Genomic DNA, 12,981 nt, shown 5'->3' on the forward strand with positions numbered 1-12,981 from the left:
CCTTTGACCCTCAGAGCGCGGGCTTACACCCCTATCTGCCCAGTACCACCCGTTTGTCCTGGGATCAAGGGGCCCATAGAACACAAAGAACCCCTGCCTAAGGAGAGCCGGTGCTTCTCAGAACTTGAGTTTTGAAGATATTGCCAATGGCCCCACGGGCATCAGAGATTTTGAGTTTCCGAGGTAATTTTAATTTTCATTTGAGTTGTCAGTGATAACTTCTGCAAACACTGAAGACAAAAGAAAAAAAGAGTGCGCAAGGAAAAAGGCCAATCATAGGTAGTTTCTCAGAGGTGTAGCTCGGCTGATTTCCAAAGACCAGCACCCAGAAAACCGGTACACGGTGCAGATTTCCCCAAAGCACTGGTTCCCTTTTTATTCTTGGTCCTTACTTAATTCTATTTATATCTGGCCCAAGAAACATCTGTATCGTACACTCAGAATTTCCCACTTATTTCGATTTGAGAAAGAAGAGGGAGAGGGAAGTATAGAGGGATGCAGGAGCAAGCACATGGAAGGTGCTGGAACCCTGTCCAGAAACTACTAGAACAATATAAAAAGAGGGGCACTTTACTGTGCTTTGGACGACCTGGACCCTTGCTTTGCTGGGAGTTTGGTAGTCAAGTGACCTAGGATTCCTGCACCTGTTTCTTCAGTCGTGGTTTGCTCGATTCTGGTCCATTTGCTTTGGCTGTAAGGTTCAATGTCCACTCGCTCCTCTCCTGTTGTAATCTGAGCAGTGGGCGTCTGAAGGCCTGTTACTTGCCCCTAAGTCCCTTTGATCCTCCTGCAGAGCTGATGTCTGACAGGCTTTGAGTTCTGCTCATCCCACTTGCACAAGTAGTAAGGATTCCAGAGGAATGGAGGCCAGGATGGCTGCAGGGTTTCTTGGACTAAAGAATCTCACACTTCTCTTTCCATTTTCACTCTCATTACCACACAACTTTTAAAAGTTGGCCTGGGCACAGCAACACGTTCACACATCCCTAGCTGAAATCCATGCTAATCTTTCCCACGGGATGCAGTTCAATTGAATTGACAGTCTAATAAAATACTGGCGAGGACACAATCACAGTTTCCCTGCGATGCATAATTAAAATAGCACCATGCAGTTGCTTACACTTCAGATAATGGCTTCCTTCATATTGTTGCTTATGAAATTTTCAGAGTTTGCATTCCTAGATGTTAGTAGAACATTTTAAAGCTAAAGCTAACCCTTCTTTTTTTTTAAACAAAGCTGGTTGTAATCTTAGGTTGTCGTTGCTTGGAATGCACTCAATCCTAATTGTGTTTTCGGATTGGTTTTGGGCAGTTACTTAAAGCATGTAAAATTGCCTCCAACTTTTTGTTTTCTGGTGGTAGCTGAGTGAAGCTGCTTCACTGCCTCCAAGTCGTGGGCACAGATATGCATCGGTTTGGGGACTGTTTGAATTTCCCATATATGGGAAATTTTTCTGAAAGACTAAAGACAGGAAGATTTGGTATTGTTTTTGTTTTCAAAGTGTTTTACACTGACAACAACCCTGATTCAGCACTGGCATTGCTAACACTCCATAGAAATAGTTTCAATTCTGTTTCTTTATTTCACTTAAAGCTGTAGTTACTATGTGACTGATAGACTTTAGGTTATGAATTAGCATAAAGACAAACAAGCTGAACAACTGGCCCCTTTATAATTTTTGTTTTATAACCCTGAAGACTTGAAATTTTATAAAGAAGATCTGGAGGAAGAGGGACAGGTTTCAGAGTAAACTTAAATAGCTGTGCCCCGTATGTATTTTGAAGCCATTTAAATGAACTTTTTGGGTCCCGTGATGAAATATTTGAGATGACCTTCTTTGGAAGTAAGGAGTTTGATTAGACTCCCAGTTTTGTTTTGGAGGTTCAGTCCGTACCACATGGCAGGTTTTGGCTGTGGTAAGGGGCTTGTGATGGGGGATGGGTAGCAGATACATTGACAAGATTACAGGAAGAGCCAGGAAGCAGAGAGAGAAGGTGTTGCTAACTTTAGGCCTCAGTCACAATTGTCCTTCAAGAACTGCCTTTCTAGTAAACCCTAAGCCCTACCTCCCAAAAGTTCACCCACCTTCCAATAATGCCATCTGGGCAGTCAGCCATTAATACCTGGGACTTTGGGTTCATTTCTGCATCTGACTAATAGCACCAGGTTTTAAGGAATTTTTTTGTTCATTCGACAGAATGACTGAGGGGTAGTGGCAGGGTAGCATTTCCTACTGCATTCTCTAAATGGCTGCAACAGCCAGGGCTGAGCTTGGTAGAAGCCAGGAACTCTGTGGTAGTTTCCCTTCTGGGTGTCGGGAACCCAGGTATTTGGGATCTTCTGCTCCCTTCCGGGGCACATTAGCAGGAAGCCAAACTGGAAACAGAGTCGAACTCAGACTGGCAGCCTGATCTGTGAGACATGGGTGTTACCAGCAACAACTTAACCTGCTGTACCTCACTAGCTTGGGTACTGCTCTTAGCTAAAATGTACACACCCTGTGGCATAACTTTATGGATACCGTGTATCTGTGCCATTAGTGATATCTGATTTGAGAATGAGCCTGAGTCACAGAACACCTTAGACAGTGGACGAAGTAAGTTATTGTTGGAGCTGGGAAAGCCCACATCATTTATTGGGGCTCAAGGTGTCTAACCACTGTTGACTCATACGTGAACTGTAAACTGGTTCTATTATTCTCTGCGGTGGGGATAGGTTCTGAGTGCCCTGGCCTATAAAGAGGGGGAGAATTGGGAAGGAAACGTGTTCTTCTACAAATGGAAAGCTAGTGTTTTTGGATGCAGCTGCACTGTTAGAGAGTCTGAAACAAGATAGTATTCACACGTAAGACTAGAACCAAACAGGAACACATCCAAATTTAGGGCCTGCAGAGCTTTCCTGTTTAGTACAACCCAACATTTCTTAGCATTAGAAAACTAGAATCCTTATTTTGCTTTTATTTTCCTCTGGAATTTCAGTAAAACATTACCCATTGCCATATACACAGTTTTGACCTTGTTGACAGTTAGGTCTAGGAGGAAGAAGGGGCTCGTGTGTGTGTTGGATCTGGGCAGGGTGAGCAGTAGGAGAAAAGCTTAGGAGGAAACCTTCAATGTGGGGACACAAAGGAGCAAGGCAAGCTTGGCATTGAAAATTTCTCCTTTGTTTTATGGCAAAACTGCTGACCTGCCAGCTCAAGAGTATTTTAAATGTGACTCCTGGTTTCCTACCAGTTGTTTTCATTAAGCAAGGTAGACCGAAGTAACAAATACATCTCAAAAATAAATAATGGCAAGAGGATGTTGTTCTTGGCTGGGGTACGCTGGTTGCAATCCCTGTTGCTGTATTTTCTCTGGGGCCCTCACTGTTTCTGTCTCTGGCTCCTCTATCTCCTAGGAGTTAATAATATTTTTTTGCTTCTCATTAGAGGAAAGGGGACACTCACGTTTGAACAGCTTTGAGTTGGAAGTGGCAGGAAGTTCTCTTGACTAGACCTCAGCTTCCTAACTCTTGCTGCTTGGGAGAAAGCTTGGCTTCTACCATCTGACTGTGCCGCAGGGTGGAAGAAGGGAAAGCAGCAGCATTGGACAGCAAGAGCTTGGGCCATACCGTCCCATGGTCCCAAAGCGTGTGCTCACAAGTGTTGATACTTATTAGGGCTTACCCTGTGCAAAGAGCCTCATAGACTTTTTATTTTTTTGGTGCCCCCCCCCCAATAATTCTCACAATGGTCCCACGAGAGAAGAAATATTTCCATATCACAAATGATGAAACTGAGGTTTAGAGACATTTAAAACAAAAACAAATAACAACAACAAACTGCCCGAACTGAATAGCAAAAGGAGAGCCAGAATTCTCACTAAAAAAGGCTGTTTGGCTAAAGAGTCAGAGTTCTCCAAGCTGGAGCACTGACATGGACACAGAGGTGACAGCTCTCAAATATCTCCCCACTTCAAGTGACTGAAGACCTGCTTCTTCCTCCCTCGCTTTCCTTTGCAGATATTTGGAGGAGAGAGGCTAGTGGGAGGGCCGAAGGAGGGAGGTGATTAAATCACCTTCACTCTGGTTGCAGATCTCCATTTTCAAAAGCTGTCTGTTTTTCACAATGCCCCAGTCTGTGAAACACTGGCCCCATTTAGAGCCAGCAGAGCAGCAGGCAACTTCTAACAGACTGTCTGGTGTTCCAAGGCACCAATTGTATTTAAATTTCAGTATCAGTATCACTGGTTGGAACCACCTGCAGCAAAAGGAAGGAAGGGAATGGGGGTATATTTTCACTCCTTTGACTGCCCTGGGGGCTAGACATGGAAAGTTTTCGATGATAGAGTTGATTTTTGCAGCTTGAAATTTTCCTCTTTTTGAAAATTTAGGCAATCTAAGAGAGCCATATATTTGGGCCAATATAGCAGTAAATTTATGAAGTGAAAAAGTGGAGTTTTTCATGGTGTCATAAGCTCACCCACACTGTACATAAATTTGTTGCATGGAATGCTCCAGATTTTCGTTTTATTATAGAGCAAACGTGCTACGAGCAAATTAGCTTTGAATTATAGATTTTAAAATCAAACAGCGACTCTTGGTGCTCATGTAGTGACCTTTTCTCTTTTTCTTTCCTTTCTCTTACAGCAATGCTATGTCTTAAAACCAACCATAGTCTGAAAAGTTTCCATTTATGTGTATTCATACAGAAAGTCAGAAGCCAATCATTTTTAGTCAGGCCAGCATTTTGGAGTTTAGGGATTCCTTTAAACAGAGACAATCTTTTAGCTTACTCTGTTTAACGCATAATGGCATTTTTTGAACATAGGAGATATGAATTCAATTAATGAAGGCATAGAAATGGGGCTAAAGGTATTTTTAAAGGGAGATTTTTGCAAACTTGCCCACGGAGCTCTGTTTATCCTGCCCTGGCAGAGCCGCTGGGTTTTAGTGCAGGGCTTCTTTTGCATACAGAAGTACAGACTTGCTGAGCTGAGCCAAATCTGTCTATCCAATTACTGGGTAAGAGAGCTGACTGTTGCTCTAGGCAAAAGCTGTAATCTGTAAAACTCCATAGTATCTGTGACAGCCTAATGAAAGGGAAAGGCCATTAGAATGTATATGATGCTGGAGTGATATGCAGATGCAGGCTTCCCTCTGCAAAGAGCCCACTTCAAAACAATGAAGTGTACAGGGCCTAGATCAAAATATCATTTGTGTGGCTACAGTGATTTGGGGACAAATGGTGCAAAAGTGGACATGACTTCCCAGCCCTGTACTGTGGATTGCTTAGCTGAGGAATGGCTTGAATGACTTTAGGACATTTGAGAAAAATCCAATTTAGAAGTCTTGTCCTCAACATCTCTGTTAGTGACTTTGTAACATATAGTAAAACTATGTTTTGCTAAAATGTACAATATTTGTAAAGAAATTCAAGGGTAGGTTTTGAATACCTTTGGTCACACAAATTTTAATAATGCCTTTTCATTTAAAATAGAAATGTAATCTGTATTGAAACATAATGCCAAGTAAAAGAAGCCATGTCCAAAAATGTACGTGTTGAACATTAGCATTTATATAAAATTCAGAGGCAGAAAAAAAATCTCAATCTGTCGTATTAGAGGTTAGGCGAAAGAATATTTTTAGTGAGGAGGGAAGACAGAATGGTTGAGGGTGGAGAACAAATGCAAGGTTAGGGTGCAAAGTTCTACTTCCTGACCTAGACTGTGGTTATTCTAAAGAGTTCATTGTATGATGGTTCAGTGAAGTATATGATTGTGAGTTGTACATGTGACAGTAGTCATCTAATACAGTGATTTAAAAAAGGTATTAACTTCTACATTGCATTAGTCCTGTTTTCAGAAAGAAGGGATTAATGAATATGAGTATGGGAAACTAGCCTTGGGACCACAAAAGAGCTAGTCCAAGATGTTTGAGAAAGTTCAAATCACTTGTCATTTTAATGTATAAAAACTATATCATTTCTATGGGAGAACAAAACTGATTCTATATTGGATTGCAAAGGGAAAGTGGATTCTTTTTGTGTACTGAAATACGGGCAAGAATACAATCAGGACATGATATAGTTAAGAAGATATTTTAATTCCTGTTATCAGTGTATCTTATAAGAAACCCAAAACCACTGTAAGCTAAGTTTTGCTGGGCCCAGCGTTTTAGTGGTCATGAAGTTTCATGGTCATTATCGCCATCATCTAGTAATCAATACCTGGGTATCTGTTTTAGTAGAAATAAAAACCCTGGTAAAATGTTTCCATTTATAGCTGCTTTAAAAAAGAATAGGAGCAGGAGCCGATCAGAGATAACTTAGTAAATGTATACTTGCATGTCGAGCCGTACTACAATTTTTTAATAAATCATTATTTAACTTCTTTCATATGAATTTAGTTTCATTTCATAACAGGGAAACAAATGACTCAAGCTTTTCTTCATCCCATCAGTGTTCATTGAAGAGGGCTTTGTGTGTGCTAGGTCACTGGGGAACCATGGCTCAGGTAACCTGGGCCATGTTCTGCAGGCCTAACAAGAATATTCAGTCATGTGTCAGGCTCTGTTTTAGGTTCTACAGAGCTTGAGGAGATGGTAATATTGAAAGAATCCTTGTCTTCATGGAATTTATAATCTACTGAAGGAGGGCAATGTGCCTGATATTTGAAGAACTGCTCTTCAAACATGTATTTAAACATTTTTATAACTTACATACTTCTGGGAAACTGGATGTGATTGGACCTTGCTTTTCTATCTGTCCTGGCAATTTATGTTTTTTTTTTAAGATTTATTTATTATTTTTATTGCAAGTCAGATATACAGTGAAAAGGAGAGATAGAAAGATCTTCCATTCTGTGATTCACTCCCCAAGTGACTGCAATGGCTGGAGCTGCGCCAGTCTGAAGCCAGGAACCAGGAACTCCCTCCAGCTCTTGCATGTGGGTGCAGGATCCCAAGGTTTTGGGTTGTTCTCAACTGCTTTTCCAGGCCACAAGCAGGGAGCTGGATGGAAAGCGGGGCTGCTGGGATTGGAACCACCACCCATATGGGACCCCAGTGCATTCAAGGTGAGGTCTTTAGCCACTAGGCTACTGTGCTGGGCCCAATCTGTGCTTTTTGATTGAATCATACCACAGTGTATACCCTGTCATGTGTTGCATTTGGTTTTCAGATCTCTTTGGTCCTTTCTTAATTTCCAGGAAGGTTCAAGAGCTCTAATTTTATAGAATCGCCCTTTAATTTAAAAAAAAATGATTTCTCGTGTGTCCCAAATATGTGTCTTCAACAAAAACATCACAGAGGTCCTGCTGTGTATTTCTCACTGTATTTCATAGGGTGGCACACACTTTTTGTCCCCTTATGGATATACCATGTATATTCAATTAATATGATATCTGGGTGCTGGTGCTATGTCATAATGGATAACTGCCCATGACCCACATTCCTTATGGGTGCTAGTTCGTGTCCTGGATGTTTCACTTCCAATTCAGTTCCTGCTAATGTGCCCAAGAAAACAGAAGGGATGCCAGCAGAACTTGGACCCTTGCACCTACATGGGAGACCTGGAGGAAGCTCCTGGCTGCCTGCTTCCATTGGGTCCAATTCCAGCCATTGAGATCTTTTGGGGAGTAAGCCAGCAGATGGAAGATCTCTCTAGTTCTGTCCCCCCTCCCCCCAATAACTCTGCTTTTCAAGTAAATACATAATTAAATCTATTTAAAAGATGATGCGTGCCAGCCATCCCTACCATAAATTTAGCCTTGTTTCCTTCATTACCAATATATTTATTTACAGAGATGTACTTTATAAGTCCAGTTTCTCATAAACCTTTAATTTATTATGTAGGTATGGGCTCGTCGACTCCAATTTGGACAAGAGGTTATAACCAATAACTGTTACTGATCTTGCTGTTTAAATTTATCCACCTATTTAATTTATTAGAGGGGAGCCTGAGAGAAAGAGGAAGTGTGAGACAGAGGGGTATCTTCATCTATTAGTTGGGGTAGAGCCAAAGCCAACTCTGCCGTGGCCCCCTGGCCGACCCTCCTCCTGCCACTTCCTTGCTACTGACATGATTTCCATCCCCAGGGTTCCTCATTCCTCCATGCAGGTCTCAGTTTTGGCCTACTATGATTTTTCCACAGCCTGAAGATCTTCTTTTAACATTTCTTGTAGAGCAAATCTGATGGTGGTACATTCTCTCGGCATCTGTTCATCTTGAAATATTTTTAGTTTGCCTTCGTTTTTGAAGGATATTTTTGCTAGATATATAATTCATGGGTGACAGCTTTTTCCTCCTAGCGCTTTGCAGATGTCATAGCATTGTCTTTGACATGGGCTGGTTCTAGGAAGAAATCCGTGCCAGTGCTCACCATTGTTCCCCCCAAAAGGAGCAGCATGTCATCTGTCTTCCCCCTCCTCCTTCCTGGTTTCTTCTACATTTTACATGAGAGTACAAAGTGGCTATATGTAGTCTTATTATTTTTTTTGATAAACAGGTGCTTACAGAGATTTGAAGTTTTTGGATTAGTAGTTTTGTCTTTCTCTCAAAATAGGAAAAGTTTTTCACCTATTTAAAAAAATGTTTTTTTTTTTTTTTTGGACCTTTTCCCTCCCCACTTCTTTTGCAGTGCCATTTGCGTGAATTGCTGTCTGCATAACATTTCCCCACAAGTCACACATGGGTTAGAGCCCCAGGCATCCCCAGTCCTGTGCCATGTTGGACTCTGCTCAGCGCATTGTTTTCTTCCAGGTTTTGTGGTGTCTTATCTGCATGTGCACGGGTTAGCATTCAGGCAGGGAGGAGAGGGAACCCATGAGAACTACCCTGAAGCACCTTGAATGTGAGCTGCCTTCTTGCCAGTGCCGTCTGTCATCCCCAGCAGCGCCCAAGTCTAATTTCTCAGTTTAGCCATATCAGTAGCTCTGCTCGGGTTCTGCCCCTGCATTGTGGTTGGGACAGTACCCGCAAGTGGAACACCAGGACTGTTGTGGGGCTCCCTTAGAAATTCCCCTTTTCTCAGAGACCGTGGTCCTGTGCTGCCTACTGACTGGTATCTGAGCATATTAGCTTCATCTACTTATCCTAGTTTATTTGAATAGTGCCAATGTGATACCGGTTAGCCTGTTTTCATTAGGAGAAAATATTGAGAAAATACTTTCTATGTTAGAAAGTTACAAAGAGATTGTGAAAACAAGAGAATTCATGATGGTGGATAGGTAAGGTGGAGTAAGGGAGCTAGACTTTTACAGTGGATCAGGATACGAGCATTATAATTCTGCATGGCAGGTGTAAGTAAGGGGTGTGTCAAGCACCTAAACGTAGGAGGAAGAGTCACCCAGTGACCTGCAAGTGTCTGGGAAGATTGTACTAAAGAAGTCATCTGTGGAACTGGAACAGAGTAACAAATGCATAGGCAATGAAAATGCTGCCAAGTTTTCCAAAACATTGAAAATCGGTATTTTCAATGAGAGACATGAAAAGAGCATATTCAATGAGCTGTGAGCAGTTTCCTGTGGTTGGAGTAATGTGTGATCAAACAGACCAAATCATGGAGAGGGTGCATAAACCACGGAGAAGACCTAAGGACTGATGTGAAGCAAGAGTGGAACCTGATCACATCCCAACCCTGTCTATGTAATGCGCATGTTGTCAATATTTTCCTTCTATAAATTAATACATGTTTAAAATAGAGGGTTCAAGTTTTTTTTTTATAAAGATTTATTATTATTTTTTTTAATTTTTATTGGAAAGGCGGATATACAGAGAGGAGAGACAGAGAGGAAGATCTTCCGTCCGATGATTCACTCCCCAAGTGAGCGCAACGGTTGATGCTATGCCGATCCGAAGCCAGGAGACTCTTCTGGGTCTCCCACGCGGGTGCAGGGTCCCAAAGCTTTGGGCTGTCATGGACTGCCTTCCTGGACTGCCTTCCTGGGCCACAAGCAGGGAGCTGGATGGGAAGCGGGGCAGCCGGGATTAGAACCGGCGCCCATATGGGATCCCCGGCATGCAAGGCGAGGACCTTAACCACTGCACCACTGCGCCGGGCCCGAGGGTTCAAGTTTTACATGTATATGAGCAAAGTTGAATAAGAAGTTCATGCAAAGATAATGCTTTTCTAACAATTTTGAGCACCACATATTTTCTAAGAGAGAAAATCTCAACATAATAAAGGAAATGGATGGCAAAATGAAAAACAGAAAATAACATTTGAGTTCCCGATCTTCACCATTAAAGATGTAAAAGATTGAATTATAATAGGGGATAATCAATTGAATTATGACATTTACAAGTACATAAAAAGATCTAGACAGAGTGAATGAAGTGTTTATACTGAAGGGATGGTAGAATCACAAAAGAGAAGTGGAAAAGAAAAAGCAAGCCAACAAACAAGAAATCAGTCTCTTTATTTCCATGCCAGATGGGCCAGATTTTAAAAAAAGTTTTTTTCTTTTTTTGACTTATACTTGATTCAACTCAATTCAACAAACATTTACTGGCTTTTATGCTAGGTACTAAGGGAATGAATAAAAGATGACTGAGAAGGTTTTCACACCAAAAGCATTTATCAACTTTTGGAGAAGCAGATGCTTCTTATTATGCTATAAGTGGTAGGATTAAATGAATTATTTCCTTCTCTCATGGGGAGGAAGAGTGAGCACTAAGGTATGCTGAGGAGTTAGTGTAAAAAATGCTGTGAGAGAGGCACAAATCAACTCGCATGGGAAATAGAGGGTTAATAAACTCAACTGGGGAGACAGCCTTCCTGGAGACAGAACTTTGGGCAACAATGTGGAGGTGGAATAAGTCCTGGGCTGCTGAATAAGGCGGAAGGATTCTTCCAGGAGCAGGTACCAGTGGATGGATGGCCATACCCTTTTCAAGAAGACCAAGTACTGGTGGTGAGAGAAGTTGCTGAGAGGTGAACAGAGTCTGCGGTCCTGTCCCAGCCCCGTGAAGCGGTGGGGAAGATTTATTTCTACCAAAAGCTGTGGAAATGGCCAACGTACAAGCCCATGCCAAACACATGGGAGATCACTACGAAGCTCTTTGCCCTTAGCTTCAGCCTAAATCAACCCTGGCTATTGTGGCCATTTAGGAAGTGAACCATTAGGTGGAAGACCTCTATCTCTCTGGCTTTGGAATAAATGAATAAATGAGTCAATATTCTTTAAAAACCTATGTAAAAACAAAGAAGTTATTCTGAAGATGAAGAATGCGCATGGTATATATGTTTTTGATAATACAGAAAAGAGGAAGTACTGTGATGTTTATAATGCTGGCATGAAAACGTAAGTTCTTTGAAGCAATAGTGTTACCAGCACACACAGATCCAAGGGTGTATTGCAATTGAATACACTAGAAATTTCCCTAGGCTGAGGAAAAGTTAGGTTATTCAACAAACTATGTACTGAGTAAAAAAAAGATAGATTATTCAGTAAACTGTGGAAAAATATTTCTCTATGAAAAGAGAAGAAATACAGGGCTCCATCTATAAGACACACATGTGACATTGCATGTGTATGATACATCTGCTGTCATATTACATTAACTTGGATAAGAAAAAAATGCCTTTTTATATAATATATGAAATCTAGAATCCGTGGAAAAAGAGATGTGACCACATCACAACTGAAGAAGTCTGTACTTCTTATTAGCTGATACAGAAAAATAAGCGACAAATTGGAAAAAGATATATAACATTGAGCAGACCAATGATTAGTGTAATTTATATTCAAGGAGCTTCTACATAGCAATAAAAATAAACTCTATAAATTGGGAACATTATAAAATAAACCAAAAGTATAAATGTCCAATTAACACATCGAAAGAAACTCAACTTCATTCATAATTACAGAACTGAAAATTAAAACAAAGATACCATGTTTTTCTACTCAACTGGCATTTGATCAAAATATGTTTAGAATTAGCAGTTTGTCAAATGCATTCTGCACCCACACCCTCATTTTTACCCATTTACTGCTTGTCATTTGCTTTATTTACCATATTTTTGCTTGTAAAAATGCACAAGCTTAGCATTTTACCACAGAGACTCAAATGTGCCTCTGTGACTCTGGATTTCTAGACATTTTAGAGTTTTGTTTAAATAGATTTACATCTTTTACTGTGCTGAAATTAATTTTTGCTGTAATGCATTAAGTAGTAATCCTATTGCGTGCTTCAATTATTAGTCTATTTTTAGATAACTCTGATGCAATATCAGTCCTCATTAGGTTGACTGAGGCTGCCATCTTTGTTGCAGACTAAATCCTCTCATTGGATTTGCATGTTTCAGTTCTTTCTCATTGCCTTATTTGTTCCTCCATCAGCGTAATACCACTTTACAAGTTGAAAATTTTGGAAGTGTGGCTAGTGCTGGTGTCTCCTCATTTCTTTTCACTTTCCAAGCTTCTCTTTCCTATAGTTTTACATATTCAGTTTTCCTGTGGATTTTCATACTTATCTAGTTTTCTTCCAAGTCTTGATCCTCTCAGTTACAAACTCTTGGGAGTTTTTTTTTTTTAAATTGGGATTCCATTAATTTTTAGAAATCATGGACATTGTGTTTTTTTTTATAAAGATTTATTTTTATTATTTTTTTATTGGAAAGGCGGATATACAGAAAGGAGACACAGAGAGGAAGATCTTGCATTTTAACATCCCCTAACCAGTACCAAGACACATTTTTCCTTACTCATCATGTATGGGGTTTCTGTAGAAAGTTAATATGCTCTTTTACTGAGTTTGTATTTACTTGACTGATTTCTTGAAATTTATTAATAGACTTTATTAGTTATTGTGTTCTTATTTGTGTAAAAATGCTACTGATTTTTGTATAATTACTTTATAACTACATTAACTTGATGAAATCATTTTTACTGTATGTTTTTTGCTTTTATTTCTTTCAACATATGAATTTTTCAATCTTTAAAGATCAGATAAATCTTATTTATATAGCTTTAAAAGAAAATAGTTTTCCAATTATTTTTTA

The sequence above is a fragment of the Ochotona curzoniae genome, unplaced genomic scaffold (assembly GCF_017591425.1).
Source record: "Ochotona curzoniae isolate NIBS_2020 unplaced genomic scaffold, NIBS_Ocur_1.0 contig_1302, whole genome shotgun sequence".
Lineage (NCBI taxonomy): Eukaryota > Metazoa > Chordata > Mammalia > Lagomorpha > Ochotonidae > Ochotona > Ochotona curzoniae.